Here is a 19,973-nt window from a genome sequence, read left to right as displayed (position 1 = left end):
TTCAAAACAGAAATATGGAACTACCAAAGGAGCACTAACTGATAGGTACCCAGATCTTAAATGGGGCTGGCCTACAGCAATGCAGAGTAGCCTAATTCACTGAGGAGCCACAGATGATGACTAAAAAAAAAATAATCACGGGCAATCAAACTTAAGAAGAACAGCAAAGTTACATATCCTCTTGTTAAAACTGTTTTGCAAAATCAGGGACATGAGAGGGACTTTCTTGTTTTTCCTCTGATGCATCAAGATCGGTCAGTCAGAGAAAGTTCAGAACAGTTTTGCATGAACTATGACTACGCTCTTACAAATTTGCCTAAAGGACTCATTCACTGTTTTCTTAAGACACCAGAGACTTAGAACCTCCCTCACTAACTCAACTCTCCGCATATCAAAGCTGTCTGTTGTGCCTACATTGTACTGAGATGATTGCTACAAAGTACACAACAGGGGCATGAACACAGCAAAGATGTTCAAGCACTTTGGTCAGCAAAGCAGTTTTTGGTTAAAAAATGTCAACTTGCCAAAGCAAAAAGCTATCATTACCAGATCGGTTTTGGTAACGCTCTTTTTGGCAACACTCTTTTTGGCAAGAGAGCACCACATGTAAGTCTCCCTGAAGCCATCAGTTATGGACATGGAACAGTGCCAAGAATTGATGGTGGCACAGCCAACCAAACCACATACAGGAACTCCTGGGACAAGTTTTTCAGCAGAACCTTTTGGCAAAGAGCCTGGGTGCTGCCCTCATCCCCCCACACCAAGCTGGCAGCCAACAGTTCTCCTCAGCTTCCTTCAGAAGCACCTCTCTGTGCCACAGCTGACCACAGACACACCTGCGCACCATAGGGAAAAGCCAAACTTGGTTCAGCTCAGCCTCCTTTTTTTCCCACACTAGTAAATGTGAACTAAGTTTTGCAAGCAACAAAACCTGCTTTCCTTTCCTTCAGTCATATCAAACATCATTTTCATGCTTTCCAATATTTCAGTTTCTAAGTCACAAGAGAATCTCAGTAACACTCAGAACAAAAAACAACAAAAAGAGAAAGCCACACATCGGTATAACAGTACGGACCCAAACTTGACTTTAACCAGGATGAAGTTACTGTTTTTGTATTAGAAAAATTTCCTTATAAAAGTGAAATCTATGCTCACTCGGCCACAGGAGAGTTGAAGATCTCATTAAGCTCATAAATCTAGAATCCTTGGACCAAAAGGAATCCAAGTATGAAAAACAAAATTACTGGCAGTATGTCCCAGCCGAGTCCAATTGGTCAGTTACCAAGGTTTGTATGAGCATGTGCATTTCAAAGTGGAAAATGCCAGAAATGCAAGGGATGGGCAGATGTCTGCCATTAGAAAATAACTTCCCAGCTCTCCTTTCAGTCCTGCCAGCACACACACCACACCAGCCCACAGGAACCCTGCACTGCCTGGCAAAAACAACACAAGACTGCAAGTATCCTCAGTGAACACACTGCACAAACCCATAGAAATAAACCAGGTGTGAGTCAAGTGAGGGTTTGCTTTCTTGAATCCTCTTTTTAGATGCTGTACAAGCTATTCTCATTTATCTCCAAGTTTTCCACCACTTGATCCACAGGTGTTTGCTTATGTGAGGAAGAAACATTTCTTCACATATCAAGATGGCCTTTATCAAAAGACAAAGGGGCAGTGCTTGTAGCCTAATGGTTAGACACTCATCAATTTGCTTTGATTACGAGGAGAAAGGATCCAAACAAAACAGAATGAGAATGACTGGCTTCATATTATAGGGCAATTTTCTAGGTCAAGATACCATCGTTATTCCAGATGTTCACTTATACAGGCATCCATACCCATGAGTCTTTTAAGAACAGAAGTGTGCCAAAAGCCATCACTTCACAAATTCTCCATTGTGGTCTGTTGTTAAGGGATGGCACACAGGAGTACCAACCAGATGCGTTCTAATTAGTAGCATCCCAAGGGTCCATAGAGACACCTTCCCCCAGAATTACCTTAGGTTCCATGTGTTTTCTCCAGCAGGATGGCAGCATTACACAGCAGCTGCTGATTCTGCATACACTTTTGCATGTCGAGGCCAGCAGCACAATGTCTCTCACAGAGCATGCAAAGCAATGGCTCAGGCCATGGCAAGAGTTTCTCCATGTCTGGCAGAAATCACACAGGAGTGTTGTTTGCTTTCCCACCAAAGTTAAGGCCAAAGCCTTAACTTGCATATAAATATGTACACACACAACGATCGGAAAGTTGTGTATGCAAGGATTAATTTATATATATGCAAACACATTTAAAAGTTAATAAATCGTGTTTATATATAAGGATAGTCTACTCAAATTGTAGCTGAGGATACAAGCACAGTTAGATATCACTCATAAGAAAACAAAAGTTTCAGCATTTATGCTGAGATCATTTAACGAGAATATGAGATAAATATCAGCTTGAATTTGATGGGTCCCTTATCAGTTAACCATGGAAACACACAAATACGACAGTCGTTCAGAGTCGGTACAGCTCTGAACTTCCATACGTGGAAGCTGAGTTTCTCCTTCATTAATCTGTACTTTTAGGAATGGAAGCTACAGCAGTTATAGAAGAGAGGGAAAAAATGTGCTTTCACCATCACAAGATGGTGAAAAATAACAATAAGCAGCATTTAATTTAGTAATTAAGCCTAAAAATGTCTGCCCAACTAGTTTTGTTACCCAAGAGACAAAGAAGCATGACATTCTTTGCTCCTTTGCTCTCAGTCACAGCATGCAGCAGTGGCAACACTACCATCCATTCCAAGGAGCTAGTACATCAAAACTGAGAAACAAGGGCTTTCCTGCAGCACTGTGCAGACTGCACGGGACTCCCCTCGCCTAACTCCAAACACCTGCCATGCACAGGTGTTCATGTCTTCGGCCCACAGGGAGAAGCAGGTACTCATGGCACATAACTTGTGTGGATAACTGCTTTAGGATTACACTAATTTTACCCTGGGATTGCATTTACTTCCCCCAGGGATTACCTGGAGAGCCCAGACATCTCACTCAAACATCAGCTCCCACATCTGTTTGCCTTCATAGCAATGCATGCCAGCATGGGCAGACGGGCTCCCACTGCTGACAGCTGCTGGGGTCCAGCAGGAAACGTATGGCATGTGCACACAGCCCATACAGGACAGCTCCATCATTACCAGTGCTTTCCTCTTACCAACACCAGAGCCTTATTTTTATAGAAAACATCTCATGGAATGCAGTACCCATAAGATGAATGACTCACTATCTTTCTAAGCAAAGTCAAGCAGCACTTCTGCAGCATCACCACAATCCTTTTCATTCATACAACTCAAGCTGAAGCTTAAATGTCGCTTAATTACTTCAACTTTCCCCACAGCTGAGTAAGGATGAATTGTTTTGGGCCATGTATAAAATACACAATATAGCTAAATATGTAATAAAACTTGTTTTTTGTTTTTCGTATTTTTATTGAAACATTAAAGAAAGGGCAACAAAAACATAAGAGCAGTGGGTTGGCCATGTGTGACATACAGCTCCTTGCTGCTGTTTGCCCCTGCCTTGCAGAGCACTGTCCATGACTTCGAGCCCACCTCCCACCCCTGCACCATGGGCTGAGTAATTCTGCTCCAGACATTGACACACAGGCTACTGGAAGTCCACACAGACAGGAAATTCCTATCCTTTCTCTGAGGTAAGAAGCAAAGGAAAGCCCTCAGGAAAGTCTGAATAACTGTTTTAAGGAAAAAAATATAAAATAAAGAGTTATTTTCAAAGCATTCTGTTATTACATCACATTATCATAACCCAGATGAGCTCATTTCCATTACTAAAGCATGTTCTAAAACTTGTTTTTCAGCCTGGAGAGATGGAGTTGTATCACCAAGTGATAGGAAGCACACGGACAGAGTTCATTGCCTTGCAGCAATGCTGCCATGGACGAGGAAAGTTGACAGAATTCCTTCCAAAGATGACAAGGAGCTCTTAGTTAGAAAGAGGAGAATAAAATAACAAAAACCCAGTCTAAAAGCATGTCTAGTGATCAGTCCCCTCCCTGGCTCTCTGCCAGTGTAACCAGAACTGTAGGAAAACGCGCCTGTGTTTTTTGACGTTTATCGGTCTTCAGAATAACCACTGAAATGTGGCTTTCCCATCAGTACGAAGCGAGTGCTTAGACACAACTTCGTTTCTGTTCCCCCCAAGGTCACCTCTGTTCTTCAGACACCGTCCTGAAGGATGAAGAGACTGATCCACCATGTTTTGTAGCAGGTAAGAAGTAAAACACAAACACACTCTCCCATCTCTCAGGTCTGCGCATGAGTGCTGGCTGTGGGCTCAGCCCCAACCCATGCTAAGGGTCAGCAGCCTGGCAGCAAATCACCACAGCCATGAAGCAGCAGCTGGGCTCCAGATCTGTGGGCTAGGAGCAAGCTGAGTACCTTCTGTATGCGTGGACAGATTTCCTATGCCTGCCTGGACATGTGAAGGACAGGATGCGCATCCTTCTCTGGCTGCTACACAAGCCTGCCCCTGATGCTTTCCAGCCTGCGCCAGGCAGCAACCTGCTCTCAGTGTGGACTCAGTCCCTGATCACCAAGAGCAGCTCCAGCCCCACGGCAAAGACTGTATCCAGCTGGCCCATACAACAACCCCTGCCTTCACACAAAGCCATCTCCATGATCCCCGAGAAGCACGTGCCTGGCAGGCATGGCCGTGCAGGGCTGACTGAGAAGGCCCCAAAGGGAGCCGGCAGGGCTCACAGCCCCAGGCTGCAGGCAGAGCTCAGGACCGGCACAGTGCTCCAGACTGACGTGTCCTAAGGCAAACAGCTGGGCCAAAGAACCTCAGTGTGGCAGTTTCAGGGCAGAGGGCAGAGCTGCCTACGGGACTAAGAAAATACAGGAGGGGTATCTCAGGATAACTGTGTTAAGGAAAAAGCAGAAAAAAAATAGAAAAAAAACAAAACCATTCAAGTTCATTAGAAACGAAGTATGCCGTCTCAGTGAAGCAATAACATCGGCATTCTTTCCCCTTATGTCTGTTTCAACAGGCCACGGGCAGCACCGCCGCCAGGAGATGGAGTTGCGTGATTCAGGTGTGAGTGAGCGTTTCCACGTCCCTCCTGCTACGTGTCTTCAAACACGACCGCGCCAAGACGGCCGTACACGGACATGGCAGACGAGCGCCCCACGCCGCGCACACACACACACACATACAGCCCCGTCCCATAACGGGGGGCCGAGCCCAGCGCACGGCCCCGGGCCGGCCACAGGGGGTGTGGCGGCTCGGCAGGCCGGCGGCGACGCCTCGGTGCGGCGGGAGCCGCTACTCGCCGTCAGCGCCCGCTGCAGCCTCCGCCGCGGGCAGCGCCGGGATCTCTGCGCGCCCACCCAGCGCCCCGGGGCCGCGTGAGCAACGCGCCTGACGCGGCTCCCTCCTCCCACGTGCGCGTGCACAGCGCGGGGTCCCCCGCCTGCGCTCCGTCGTGCCGCCGCTCTCCCCGCGCCGGGCACAGCTCGCCCCGCTCGGCTCCGCGCCGCCCCCCGAGGCGAGCGGCGAAAGCGTTGGACGCCGCCCCGGGAGGGGGGTCTCCTCACCGGCGATTCACGGCAGCCCGAGCCCCGCTCTCCCCCCCGCCCGGCCCGAGGCGCTTACGGCTGCGCGAGGTCCCGCGCGCTCGGTCGTCGCCGCCGGTCCCGCTGCCGTCGCGCTCCGCGTTGCGGGCATTCGGCACTTCGCAGCCGAGCGGCGGGGGAGGCGCCTGCCGTCAGCTGACCGCCGCTCTTAAGGAGGCGAGCCGAGCGCCGGGGCAGCGCGCCGCGCGGGGCCGGGGACCGCGGCGATTCCGGTGCGGTGTGGCCGCGCGGACCGCCACCAGAAGTCGGGGCGGCCACGCCGGGCTGCGGTCCGTGCCGCGCGGCTCCGTGCCGGGCTGCGTCCGGGCCTGCTGGCTGCGAGGCCCTGCGTGGCGGAGCGCCCTGAAATCCCCGGGCTCCAGCTCGGGACGTGGAGCCCGAGTTTCACTGCACACAGCCCGAAGCTCACAAGGACGAAGCAGCTCACGCACATGTCTCTCATGCTATTGCACCTCAGACCGGTGCGCCTCACACTTAAGTACTATTAAAAGACTTGAGTCTGAAATACACCCCAGTTATGCTTTAGCCACACTACACCTCCTCTGGTGCAGATCGAGCTCGAATCTCTACATTTCAGGTGTGTGCAATGGTCTTTTCTGGAGGAAGAATGTGCAGAAAGGAAGAGTCTCATGGAAGCAGCTGGCTGCTTTGGGCTGGTTTTAATGGCAATGCACTGGTTTTCATTAATTCAGTCACTTTTGCAAAGATGTCAAATGTGTTTAAATTGCCCTTCCACATTTGTCGTTTTTCTTTAAAGGATTTTTAAATGACATATCTTGAAGCATGTTAACATACATTTGTAAACAAGTATTTACTGCATCATTATCATGAGATTAAAAACAAAAGTCCTACTTGGGTTTCCGGACTTTGTTGTGGGTCAGCAGGAGAACCTGCCGGGCTTCAGCTGCAGCTCACCCAGCACCGACCTCAGCATGCCCCACAAAGCTGGTTCTTCCTTAGGTACCAAAAGACAAAATTGGACTAAGGAGAAAAATGCCTTGAATGGTTCAAAGCACAGAAAACCAAAGGGTATAGGCTTCCACAAGTGAGAGGTATGTGAGCAGCATTCAGATCCCATTAACAGGGTTCCTAGTAGTGTGGTAAGCTGGTAGCCACAATTAGGGGAAAATGAGCAGCTCCTCCCTGCAAAGCATTGCTGGCCAGAACCTCATTTTCTCCATAATCTTAGTAGTCTTCTATGATGCACTGCAAGAGGTGAGCAACTCTGACCATTACTTTTAACTTCGTTTTCTGTCTCATCTTGTAAGGAAAAAAGGCATGGCATGAAAGTACTGTCCTGTGGGCACTGTTACAAAAGTGGGCAAGGTTGTGTTTGGAAAGCAACCCTAGGACTGCCAGCTCAGAAAACACTTATTTGATGTGGACAGTCTCTTCACCCATTTCTTCATTGTGCATATTTGAGGGAACATTAGCCAGAAAAAGGCAGCAAAACCACCATGATGTCATTATTTGGGTACTTTTGACTTCCGAGTCAACTGCTCTCTGAAGATCACCCTCCACTCATTTTTGATAGGAAAGGATGCTTCAAAATGTGTCATTAGATCTCTGTAACAGTTTTAAGACACACAGACATTACAGATGGCATGAATGTGATTGCTCCTAGGAAACGCTACTTTCTTCCCTTTTCCCTGCTGGCAAAGCTGAGGGTATGACCAGCTTTCCTCTTAACTACTTGCCCAAATTCTTATTTTGAACTGCTGAAGAAACGTACTGCATCCTGCAGAGCGCTGGAGAGGCCACGTTCCCAGAAGCTGTGTTCATCTCAGAGGTCACCATCAGTGGCCACCATGTTGGGTATGACTCAAAGGTCTTGTTCCCCAGCTTGCTCCCCGACATCTCCACCCTGGCATGGTCCCGCTCTGCTTATGCACAAGCTTCTGAAGTCACATGCTGCCCACAGGCTTCATTAGCTGTCCCACAGCTGTGCCAAGCCCACGTTTCATCTCCAATCTCACATTTTAAACATATGCAAAATGTTACTGCCAGGGTATGGTTCTGGATATCAACAACAAACGGGGGAACTCCAGCATTTCCATTGAAAATCCCCCATTTAGTTCTCAGTAGCAACAATGATTTTTCCCTGCCCAAGGAAGCAACACAGACTCTTGATAAGGAGCTGACTAATGAGGGAAGAAAACATTCCTCTGCTGCTTCTGACAGACAGAAGAAATGAAAAGCTTTCATTTACATTTTGACTGTTCCTGTTATTGCTCATTATAATTATGAAAGTTATTTTTGGTCTTCATCCCATTCCTTCAAGAAAATTACGGGTAGAGTTTGCCCTTTTTTTTTTTTTTTTTTTTTTTTTTTTTTTTTTCCTGTGGCCAAACCAGCCGAACAGATGCCCTCCCTGCTCCTTTGCTCTACCCCCTACATGGTAGCCCATTACTCACCCCACTACATCTTTGTAATCTTTTGTGGGTTCCTGGCCAAACAATGTCTGAACGATCTGCTTTAAGAAACCTCTTTCCACTCTCTTTCATGTGAAGGGTATTGTTGGTTTTTATTTTGTTGTTTCAGACTACTCCAGCCCACTAACAACTACCTGCTGATGCTGCCGTTCATTCTAGGATGCCCTACAAGGTCCTGCCCTCCCCGGCCTGACTTGTCTCTGTGTTTGCTCAAAGCCTTCAGACCCAGAGCCACCTCCTCAGCTTCTCCCTATGACGGTGGCAAATCAGCTCTTATTGTGGCCCGCAGTGGAAACAAGCCATAAGCTGCAGTGAGGCAATTAGAGGGTGTGGGAATGGCATTGTGAAGCACCAAGCAGACAAAGGTCTTTTCTGAAGCTATGACAAATTACAGAGGGCATTTTAAGTGTGCTGCTCTTGAGCGTCAAGGCCCAGACAAAACTGTAGGCAAAACCACTGAAAAGCAAGACTGGTCATATCAGGACAATCATCTAAGGAAACAAAAAGGGATATTTTGTCAGATGCTTAACACAAACCTGGAATTTTCTTTTAGTCACAAACACCTCACAATGCATCAGAAACAAAAAGAAAAAAGAAAATAAAAAGTCACTCTTTGGTTAGGTCTCCAAACTCCAGCAATTGAAGGACTACCTCCTGCTCCACCTCCCCCATCCCAGTGCCTCTTATCACAGACGTTCTGCAGAATACGAAACTGGAAACTCCATGTTTCCAGTTGGGTCCTCTGAGGCAGTTTATCAGACACATCGTTGTGGTGGAAAACTGAAATTTCTTCATTGCTCTGCACTCACTCCCCCGTATCCACACGCAAGCATTCCTCCTCTACACTTAAAAGATAATAACTCTGGCGTACTTTCCACTACAAATGAGGAAAATTTGCACTCAGAGTGAATTCTGCTCAGGTGCCCAGTGCTTTGGCAGAGCCCTGCTTTCTGTCCCTCCTTCCACCTACATGGTGGTTTGCTCAAGCTGTGGCTGTCACCCATGGCAGTTAGGGAAACAAACATGAAGGGCTGAAATAACAGCAGGTCTGAGACACAATGCTGCAATCCCAAAATATCTTCTGAGAACTTGAAGTACAGCATGTCGAGTGAAACCTTCATATTTAGGACAAAGTTAGTCTCTGTAATTGTCTGCTATTATATCTGTAACGTCTGACCTCATAAAATGGTAGAATTGTAGGATAACTCAGGCTGGAATGAGATCTCAGGAGGATTTTGGTCCAACCTCCAGCTCAAAGCTGGGGAAGCTCTGTGTTCGGGGCAGGTTTCCCAGGGCTTGATCAAGTCAGGACTTGGAAACCTCCAAGGATGGAAGGAGCACAGCATCTCAGGGCCACCCCTGCTGCTGCCAGCCTGCCCTCCAGGGGAACTAGCTTCTCCAGATACCCGCTCCATACCTTTCCTGATAGGCTCAGGCCCATTACCTGAGGCTTTCATGCCGTGCACCAGCCCTGTGGAGGGACTGGCTCTGTCTCCTTGATCCCCTCCCTGCATGCACAACTGCTGTGCTTCACATTCTACCCTGAGACGCCAAACAGTCACATCTGCCACGAAGTAAGGTGGCACTTGGATTTCTTCCAAATTAGTGCCAGATGAAGGGCCAAAACAATACCTCTGATAGCTGGCTTGTGAACTGCCAGACCAGCTGAAGTAATCTCACAGCAACTGACACTTCAAGGTAGTTTTACATCAATGAAAAATCCTTTGTGGTATTAGCAGTTTCTCTGCAACAAAACAGGAAAATCACACGACTCGCCAGCAAAGTACAATAATTATACAACTAAAGTTGATCATATTTATACTAGGACTACTTAAGAACATTCGTTTTTAAAAGAGATTAATACTGGACTGAAGTTGGGATTAAAGTATGCCCCAAAGTACTATTTATACTGTTGAAGTCAACAAAGCTGCCTAAGTCTAAACAAAAATCAATCATAAAAAAGAAGCAGCAGACCAAACGCAAAAAGGAAAATCATTTGATCAGCAGTTTACATCTGAGCGGTGTGGAGTTCATTATTCTAAAGATCTGCTGTTCTGGCTGTAATTGCTCACTTTCCCTCCTCCCTATAGCTTGTCTCCATCAGTAATGACCAGCAGAAACCTAATGAAAAAAGCACTGGAACCAGCAATCATGTAATATGCTCCTCTCTCTGGCACCAGCAACACGCAGGGACTTCCTTCCTTTGGGTAGCACCAGGACCATGACTTTTCAATAACTGCTTTTGGACATGACTTGTCGTCTCTGCTTAATCATTTTGAAGGAATACCCTCAATCTCTGCACCTTCCTGTGACTACAAATTCCACACTTTGAGCCAACAGAAAACTTACATTCTTTTGTTTGTTTGTCCACAGGCTACCCATCATACTGGCTGCAGCTGGACCTTTGTGCTCCAAGTAACTGCAGTTTCCTGTATACACTTCCCAAACTGTCGATTACTTACAGATATCTATTACTCATCTCTTTTCCAACCTCTGTTGATTTAGCTTTTTTTCCTTGAGGCATGCCATTTCTCTCATTTACATTTTCTGTTTTCTATGTTCTTCATAAGATGGGTGAGTAGAATGACACAGATTGTTCAAAACATGGGCTGTGAGTTCACAAAGTAACAATGGGTTTGCTTGCGTTCTGTTTCTCTCCTGTTTTTTACTTAGTTGCCTTTTGTGTGCTGCTGAGATATCCACAAGATGACCAGCTCTCCTTCCTAAAAAGTAATGCCAGCTTAGGATCTGTGGCTATGCCTATGCTCTGCAGTTGCAGCTAGATGGAATAATTCTGCTAGCTATAAAGTTGGCTCCTCCACTATTCAACCTTCTATTTTCCTGTTCATTTCTGCACATAAAAGATAGCACTGCTTCCAGCAAGAGATTCCACTGGTTATTGCTCTCAGTTATGAAAACCGAGCACATATTCCAACCCTTCCTTCCCAGTCTCTTTTTACCATTTGTTAATTCATGAGAGGACTGGAGATATTTTACCTTCTTTTTCTAACATTCCAGTTTATCAGATGGGATCACCCTCACCTAAATGAAGGTAGACATCTTTTAAGCAGATTTATGAGGCACAATTCCTCTTGAAAAAGAAATGTTACCACAGCATACTTACAGCTCTAATTTAATATTGCCTGGTAAGGGTTAAACATCGCTCTGGAAGTCTTGGGTCTGCTCTGCAACCACCTCTGAAAAAAAAATCAGTTGTATATCAGCTGCTGGGCTCACAGTGACATCGAATCAAGTGATAGGCTGCACACAACAAAACCAGCAGCTGAATATTTTTCTGCTTGAGCTGCTCTTATATTTATGTTATCAACCTGTCCTGAGATTCTTTTATTGAGGCTTTCCCTCTAACTCTGCCCCTTGATTACCACCAGTGTGGTAATCTCACTGACTTTTGCTGTACAAAAGATGGAAGCAATTAACTTATGTAGGTTTCCTACAATTTGCTATCCTTCTTGAGTGTTCCTGTCACATCTTATTGACAGAAATAGAAAAGGACAGTGTAAGCAGGAAGCCATATGAAATACACTTCTGTTTGAAATGTAACCTAAGAATCAGCAACTAAGGAAAACTCTGATCTGAAAAAAAAAAAAAAAAAAAAAAAAAAAAAAAGAATTAAGGGCATTCACAAGAAGTCAGCCTCACTAATTTACATTAAAGTGGTTCACAATACTCAAAGCAAAATATCTAAGAGCTTGGAAGGCCTCATCAGTGAAAAGCAGAGGAGCATGTAGTGGGGCTGTGCTCTATTCATCACAGCAAGAACCTGAACATGTGTGTAAGGCATTTGGGGACTTGATCATGTCCCATCCTTACCAGTCATTTTCTCTCCAGCACTCCTTCATTCATGGAAGTTGTTCAAATAAATCAAATGGCACTACTTGTGGAAGTATTTGCAGGACTCGGTAGTTATTCTGTTTTTGTAAGTGTTTTCTGTGCAATGAGACTTATGGAAAACCTTTGCACGATGCAAAATAAAAAGGTATTTTTGTTAATAGTTTTCAAACTTTGACAGTATAGAGCAGCTCAGATACTCACTGTGCTGAAGTTAGTATGCCAGGAGAGGGTTTGATGACAAAACAGAGTTTTCTAGGAAGAGCCCACATGAGTATCACAAGAAAAATGAAATGAACACACATATCACAATATACATAATCTAGTAATAATAAGTATGGTTTATATTTGAGAGACACTTTTCAAGAGATAAATACTTCTATTAAGAAGGTCAGTGTAGTGTTTGAACAACCTTGTTTGCCCTTTTGAAAATTACCACATAATAACCATCCTCTCCTATTACTTCCATCGTAGGTCATTGGTTTCCTGCACACTTCATTCAAGTTCTTCACTTAGTTAAAGAGTAACTTGCCCATTTCCTCTCCTCAACCAGTGCCTTTCTGCTACAATGACTTTTTTATTTTATTTTTTGCAATGTATTTTCAGTGTTTCATTTCCACTTCTGTACCACAGCACCACAAGCAAATCTGCAACCTCTCACTTTTTGCATTCGCTTTCCTTTTAAAATATTGAAAAGAATCTTTCATCTTTTGTGGCTATGAGGTCTATTTAAATATTTAAAATACACCAGAAATGTCTTTGTTACGCAAATTACCACAGTTCTGTTTAGTGCTGCTATTGCCCTACAGCAACTCGTTGCTCAGGCAGCAAAGAAAGCGGCAATGCACGGTGATAAAAAGGTTAAGCATTTTCCCAGTTGCCCCAACTTCAACGAACATTCTGCCTTCAGCTTTCCCTGCTCTCTCTGTTATTCTAAATAGATTTTGGAAATTTTTAAAAAAGGAAATTTAGAAATTTTTTTAAATGATTTTTTTTTAAATAATTGAAAAATAAATCAGATTTTCAGTTTACTCTGCATTGTTTTATTATTAATAATAATTATTATTATTTTCACAATGACCATCTTGATTCTGCTTCTCTTTTGACTACAATCAATCTGACCTTTGCTGTGACCACAAGAAACGTTTCAGTGCCCAAATCAGAATTATACAGGAAAACCAGATGTAGTGAAAATCTCAGGTGCCATTTCCAAAGACTTCCTCCTGCTTCCACTGAGCAGGGAGCTCTCCAGGGAATGCTCTTTAACCAGGAATTTAGACAGAACAGCACACACAGAAAAAGTCTACTTCAGTCTCCTTGGGTTACTTCGACATCCTTCTCCTGAATGTTTATTCTTTGGCCTCATGTCCACGAACTAAGCTAAACTTAAAATACCTGCATCAAGGGACACAGGAGAAACTACTCGAGGAAGAGAAATGACTGCATGTTTTGTATGTCTGAGATTCAGCATTGTTCCCGGCTACCATTACGTAACAAGGAACCTTGTCCCCCAGGGTCCTGAATCTATATTACTGTGACAAAAGTAAAGCGCATAAAATATCCCCTAACCACAAAAAAACACCCTGTAAAACAAGCTAAATTCGATGGGGATTCATCCTACCAAGAAGAGCTAAGGGCTCAGTCCTTTAGCCATTACAAGGAAACTAAGACAGTTCAGTATTCTGAATTTGAAACTGAAGAACAATTCCAGAGTAGCTGAACCTGTGTGTAAAAATGCTACCATGTACCAAACATCCAGCAGTCAAAAATAAGTTGCCTACTGAATAATCTCTCAGCCAACAGTTTCTGAAGCTTCAGAAGAATGAAGGTCACATCTCCCAAATACACAAAGTAATGAACCATTTTTACATTACATTTACATAATATGGTTAGACTGTGGCTGGACTCAGGTCTTTTCCAACCTGAGCAATTCTACGATTCTATGATTTGCAGAATGAGAAAACTGCATTTTTGTTCTGGGTTGTTTGTTTTGCTTTAAGGAATGGATCATCTCGAAGTTAAGTATGTCACCCTCTGTTCTCAAATGTTTACCATAATATAGGAGAAAAAGAGAAGGGGATAGCCACAGAGATTGTACTGACTTACACACCTTACATGGAGAAACCATGCCATCCTTTACGTTACAAAGGAATAAAGGCACTCAAGAGTAAGAGTAAACCTGAAGACCTCTCAGCATTTGTAAGCTGAGTTCTTCAGTTGATACTTACGAAATTTATCCAGGGGGTTGATTTGATGTATTGCTATGAATGCTTCCCTTATTAATTTATTTCCAAAGTAAAGCACTCTAATGATGAAAAACATCTGTTCCCAGAAATGACTGGAACACATTAAGACCAAACAAACGCTACCAACACCACCACACACAGCAGCAATGATGAGCGGATGGTCTGCTTTGCGAGGAGGAGCTGAGACATGGCAGCAAAACCCAGATACATCTGAAGCGATCAACACAGACAGCTGCAGCTGATAAATAAACACGTAATGCAGCAGAAACTCTTTTTTTTTTCTCTCTCTCTTTTTTTTTTTTTTTTTTTTTTCTTTTTTTTTGCTTCTGCAGACAAATCTGGGCATCATAATATAGCAAGAATATCTTCTGACTTGCTTTCTCTGTCAGACAGCTACAAACACACTCCAGGTAATTTTCCTGTCCCTTATCTCATTCTTTACGCTGTCAGGTTGTTTGTTTTGATTATAGAGAATCCCAAAAGAAGGAACCTATGGAGTAGGAGCTACATCAGACTGCCATAAAGCTGAAAATTGCATAGGATCATATTTATTCTTCCAAAGAGCCTTTGTTTCTGTTGTTACGATTATTGGCTATCTTATTACCCTGTACAGACCCGGAGATCAGAGAAATGCATGAAGGATATGTCCACTTTTAGCCATTAAATGCAATGTTATGGACATTATCTCAACTTGAGCAAGACCAGAATAACTGCTTTATTTTGGCACAAGTGGTAGAAGTGCTGCTCTGCTACACAGAAGGCTCGAATCCCGGGAGTTGGACTCAATGATCTCTAAGGTCCCTTCCAACTCACACGATACTGTGATACTGTGATTGCCTGGAAAAGAACAGGATGTAAACCCCCGTTTTAGTAAATACTGCCTAAATGCAGCAGAGGATAGTGATGCAATTTTTGGAACACCCTTCAGCTTGGTGGTTATTCTCCCTGCCCCTCAGAGTATTGCTATCTATTGGAAAAGAATTAACATAATTTGCCAAATATAACAAACTTTATACAGGAATTAGTAGAGCATGTTACTATTGTTATCAGACAAGGCAGAATCCCTTTCATTAACGACCAAGTGGGTGAAACACCTCAGTCTCCAGTGAATATGCTTCCTTATAGTCCTTCATATTCCCAAATTAAATTCTCTTAAGGGACATAACCCCACATTTACCATCAGCAAAGCAGGGCTTACTCTTGCAAAGCTGCCAAGTAAAGCAGCTAAAGAATAAACAATTAAAGATGGATGTATAAACAATATTTTTGTTAATATGGGACACTGGGATGTTTCAAGACAAACCAGCCCATTACTGGCAGAAGGACATGGTCTTGTATGAGGGTGCTTGGAAAGGGAGTCAGTTGAATGAAAGGCATGTGAAGAACAACAGAGAGACAGTATTTCTACTTTATTATGAGGAATGAAGAGTGGTTTTGGTAACAAGAAAAACAAGTGTGCAAGTTATCAGAAATAGTAAAGAAGAGGAAATTAAAATAGAGCAGAACAGTACATATGCATGAGGTGCCTGTGGAGCTTGTCTTGTCTCTGGCTGAGCCCTGCACAGCAGCTCTTGCAAAGGCAGCACAAGAGAAAACCCCACTGGGTAGAAACCAGGTCTCTCAACTACTGTTGCACACTTCACTTTGGCGCTTACAAACCCTGACCTTTCTTCTTTTGTTCTGACATGAACTGGCAGATTTCAACAAGCAGTCAGTGCACAAATCTTAGCTAGCAGAATTTTTCCTGCTAAACAGCAAACTGGACTTGACAGCAACTTGGGCACTTCCATCAGTGCCACCTCTAATTTGAAGCCAAGAGCAAAGAACTTGTTGCAGCATTATGCTCATCTCTCAACTGTGCTTCCTTGCTGGCTACCTCTTCTTTCCCTACTCACATGGCAGGACTACATCTAATTCAATGAATGGAAAATTATTCCCTGCTGCCTCTCCCCATGCAGAAATAGTGTTCTGTACACCCACAAACCAAACTCCCTGTGTAGAAGATGGTGCAAAACCTGTACAAAAACTTGCAGTAAATACTCCAGATAGCTCTGGTTCTGAATATGACTTCTCAATGTATACTTATTCCACTGAGTGTATAGCTGAAAGAGTGGAACAGTACCACCACCTGAAATGCCACCAAGGCTTTAAGGACTCCTGTTAAGGCCCAGTTTTAAAATAAGCAGAAGCAGGAGGTGATGGAAGCTTTGCTTATCAGGACACCTCTTAAGCCCTGCTGAAGGCACACTGACGTCAAGGAAACGTAAGCATACGCTTCACTTTAATTGTATGCATAAAGGCTGCTCTGAAATGGGTCATAGATGGCCAACTTCTGCTTTCATTAAAAATCTTACGGGGTCGTGCTTCTCCCTCAGGGGAATTATTTCTTGTATTCATGCATAAGTTTATTCTGTATTCCATATGTGCAAACCATCCTAAGCCTAACCAGAAGGAATTTCTAAAGCTTGAATAATAATTCTCAGACATGACATTAAAACACTGTTTTTCCTATAATAAACTGTTGAAAACAAAACATTAATGCTATTAATGATTAGCTTGCTACGTCTTTGGTTTTAAGTTTTCCCTTAGGCTGCAAGCTGCTCTTTCAGGCCATTGATTGTTTAAAACAACCAATTTCCTTGGTGTATTTCCTTAGAGTGTATTTTAATACCACCGTCAGGTCAAGGTCACTGAACAAATCTGCTGGCCATTAGCCATCTCTCCATTCTCCATCTTCCCAGTTTTGTTCTCGAACTTTCTGTTTTCTCTTCTGTTGGCCCATCAGGAATAAAATACATTGCTGCAGACATGAAATATTATCATTTCTGAAATTACTCCTTGATTAGTTGGTGCCACTGCAGACATCTCTTGCTCTGACTTCTCTGGATGGGCATGCATCCCCTCTGGTCTATTCACATCTTACTGGATCCTTGCTACCAGTCATTCGAGAAAAGTCAATTAAGGTGTGTGCTGCTAACTAAAAGCCCACTGTCATTCATATGGAATGTATGTTCTCAGCAGGACTGAGTGAATTCTTGGTCACTGAGATCAATCCTTCAAACATGCTGGGCCTGGAATGGCTCTTGTACAAGGAGCCAGAGCTGGGGGAAGCTGTCCTCCTGAAATCCATTCCAGCACAGCAGTGGGAGGACCAGCTGGCCATGGTTATGCAGAGAAGAGAACAAGACATTGCTCTTCTTCCCCCTCTTCTGCCCCTCATTTGTGCCTGCTTTACTTCTTGCTGCCACCTCCTCATCCCTTGTTCAACATCCTCAAGATTGTTTCCACTGCTTCCCAGAGAGAGGACATGGTGGCCTGCCAGAGATCACTGTTAAAGAGAGCCTCTCCTTTCATCCAGATGAAATGTTTCCTCTGTTACTTTGCCTGTTATTTTTAAAGACACTTGAAACTTTTCTGTCATCCTCCTGTATATGTCCTTCCAGTGTCTGCAGACAGTTAGCTGTCCAGTGAGTTGTCACATAGCCAAGTTATGCAGTATATTTACCTTTTTTTACATCCTCTCATAATCCAAACCTTCCAGCCACTTATCTTTTTTATTTCTGGGTTCCCTCTCAACTTCACCCAAGTGCCTTCTGCTTAGAAGGGAATGCCACGATCTGGATATAACTGCACTAACAACACTACGTTCCACTCTGGTACTTGATGGGACCAACCACAAAATCATACTGGGCTGTTCTAGGTAATTCTGACCAACTTGCTGTGAATTGTTATACCAGAATTTCAACGGTATAATTCTTTCCCTATTCCTATCTTTCATTCTGGTTGGGTTTTTTGTTGTTTTTTCATTTGTTTGTTGTTGGTTTTTTTTTTTCAGATGATTTCCTTTTGGCTGCACATTCCTGCAGTTCCCACCATGAATTTCATTTTGTTGTATTTTTTTTCCCCAATTTCTTCAGCTGTTTACTCACTGTATGTTTACTTCAGTGCCTTCTTGTCCTAACAACTTCCTACCACTTCATGTCATTTCACAGACGTTTGTAACACTCCATCTATCTGAAGCTTAAAAACAGCAAAGAATTAAAACACAATGAAGTATTACTACATCTTTAAAGTCTATGACTTCTCCATATTGCCACAAATTTAAAAGAACACACTCTCCAAAAGAAGCCACCACTAATAATTAGTTTCTTCATTTAAAAATAATCGTAATCCTCCTTGAAGCATGACTTCTTTTATTTTGCAAATGTCCCAGATTTCATTAGCATTCACTTACAGATAATCAACTAACTCTTTAATTAAAACTGACTGGATGCTTGCTTTTGTAAGTAAATCTTTGCCATTGATCATCTTTTATTTACTACTGTGCATAGCCCATTGTCAGTCTATAGCAACTCCAAGTCATTTTGAACTTGAGATAGCAGGACTTCAATTTTATTCCTTTTGTCAGCATTCAACATTCTATAAGCATTCTCAGCTGCTGTCTCTTCAGCCACTGAAAAACTCCCTTAAGGAGGAATGTTGGAATTTTGGAGGGGCAGAGAAGGAAAGGGTGGGGGGAGGCCTGCAGTCACACGTGGATTCCTTTTTCTGGGACTAAAGTGGCATAAACAACACCTGAATTGTTTAAAATTTGGTTCACTATAGAGATAGAGACAGAGAAATAAAGACAGACAACTTGGACTAAGACTCTTTTTTCCTTAAACTTAATTTTTTAACACTTGCTTCCTTCAGCATACAACATCCAGATGTTTAACTGTAGCTAAGAACTAAGCAATGATTCAAAGATCTTCGACACTCCAAATTATCACATTTGAAACTCAGGTTAACAATCTTTGCTTTTCTTCTCAGAAAACACCAGCTGCCAAAAGTGAACTCATTCCTGCTGATATGCTCACTGAAACTGAGGAAAAGCTGGAGTGGAAGTAAGCAGCTCCTACCGTCCACACAGCACCCTTATTTCTCACTGGGGATAACTGTTATCAGAAGATTTATAAGATATAACGCACAAAGTACGTTTTAATCATCTTTCAGATGGGTGTAATTAATCGGAGAAAAAGCACCCTTAGCTGCTTGGAACATGGAAGGTCATTTGCAAGGAAAGATTAGGATGAAAATCCTAACTGTTCCTTTCCTAATAATTAAATGGAAACAACATTTCCAGTTTAAATTTAGCACAGTGGTAAAAGCTGTACAAAATTACAAGGATGCCATGCACACCTCTGTGTTTGCAATATATCTTACTTAATAGGGAAGTGTTTGTTCGTCCAAGCACTCTGTTCCTCTTTGATGCCAACTTTAACAACACTGGAGCAGCTCTGTGTGCTGTTCTTGGAGTTATGTAATGCCTCAGATTATGCTGCACATAGTGCGCACACATATAGTATTGAGCTTCCTTCTTAAATTAGAGAAATACCTGTGCCATTTTCTCAGCCACAGATTAAAGCAATTGCACAGAAATGCAAGGGGAAAGGATGAGAAGGGAGGCCAGGAAACTGATCTGCCAACACTGTTCTTCCCCTTTATGAGTGCAACAAGTCCCGGGTGCACAAGACATCAGCAGGCACCACAGAGCCTCTTCATCCACATCAATCACCTGTAGTATTTGCCTATAATACAATATATAGCGCACATATAGGCTGAGATGGTCCCAAGTTCCACAAACCAGTAATGTAAAGACATTTTATCTTCAGCCAGACCCCTCAGAAATTACATACTTTAGATTTCTGATACAGATTAAAATTAGGTCTAGAGTTTTAAGCACAGCAAATTGTGCTTCACCCTGGGCTCTCAGGAAACCCTGTAAGTATACATCTACATAGCCAGACGTGCTACATGCATACACACAGA

The 19,973-nt window shown here is 43.5% G+C and overlaps 1 protein-coding gene across 4 annotated transcripts in view; it reads right to left on the bottom strand.

The window, feature by feature from the left end:
* Window positions 1-5,769, bottom strand: part of PLA2G4A (phospholipase A2 group IVA) — a 74,512-nt gene extending 68,743 nt beyond the window's left edge. For all 4 annotated transcript variants that reach the window (XM_072343690.1, XM_072343688.1, XM_072343691.1 and 1 more), the window contains exon 1: window positions 5,658-5,769. The gene's annotated coding sequence lies outside the window, so the exon portion shown is untranslated. The remainder of the gene's footprint in view (window positions 1-5,657) is intronic.
* Between the last annotated feature and the right edge of the window lie 14,204 nt (window positions 5,770-19,973).

The sequence above is a fragment of the Excalfactoria chinensis genome, chromosome 8 (assembly GCF_039878825.1).
Source record: "Excalfactoria chinensis isolate bCotChi1 chromosome 8, bCotChi1.hap2, whole genome shotgun sequence".
Lineage (NCBI taxonomy): Eukaryota > Metazoa > Chordata > Aves > Galliformes > Phasianidae > Excalfactoria > Excalfactoria chinensis.
The sequence above is the reverse complement of the archived record's forward strand: the minus strand, read 5'-3'. Positions and strand labels throughout refer to the sequence as shown.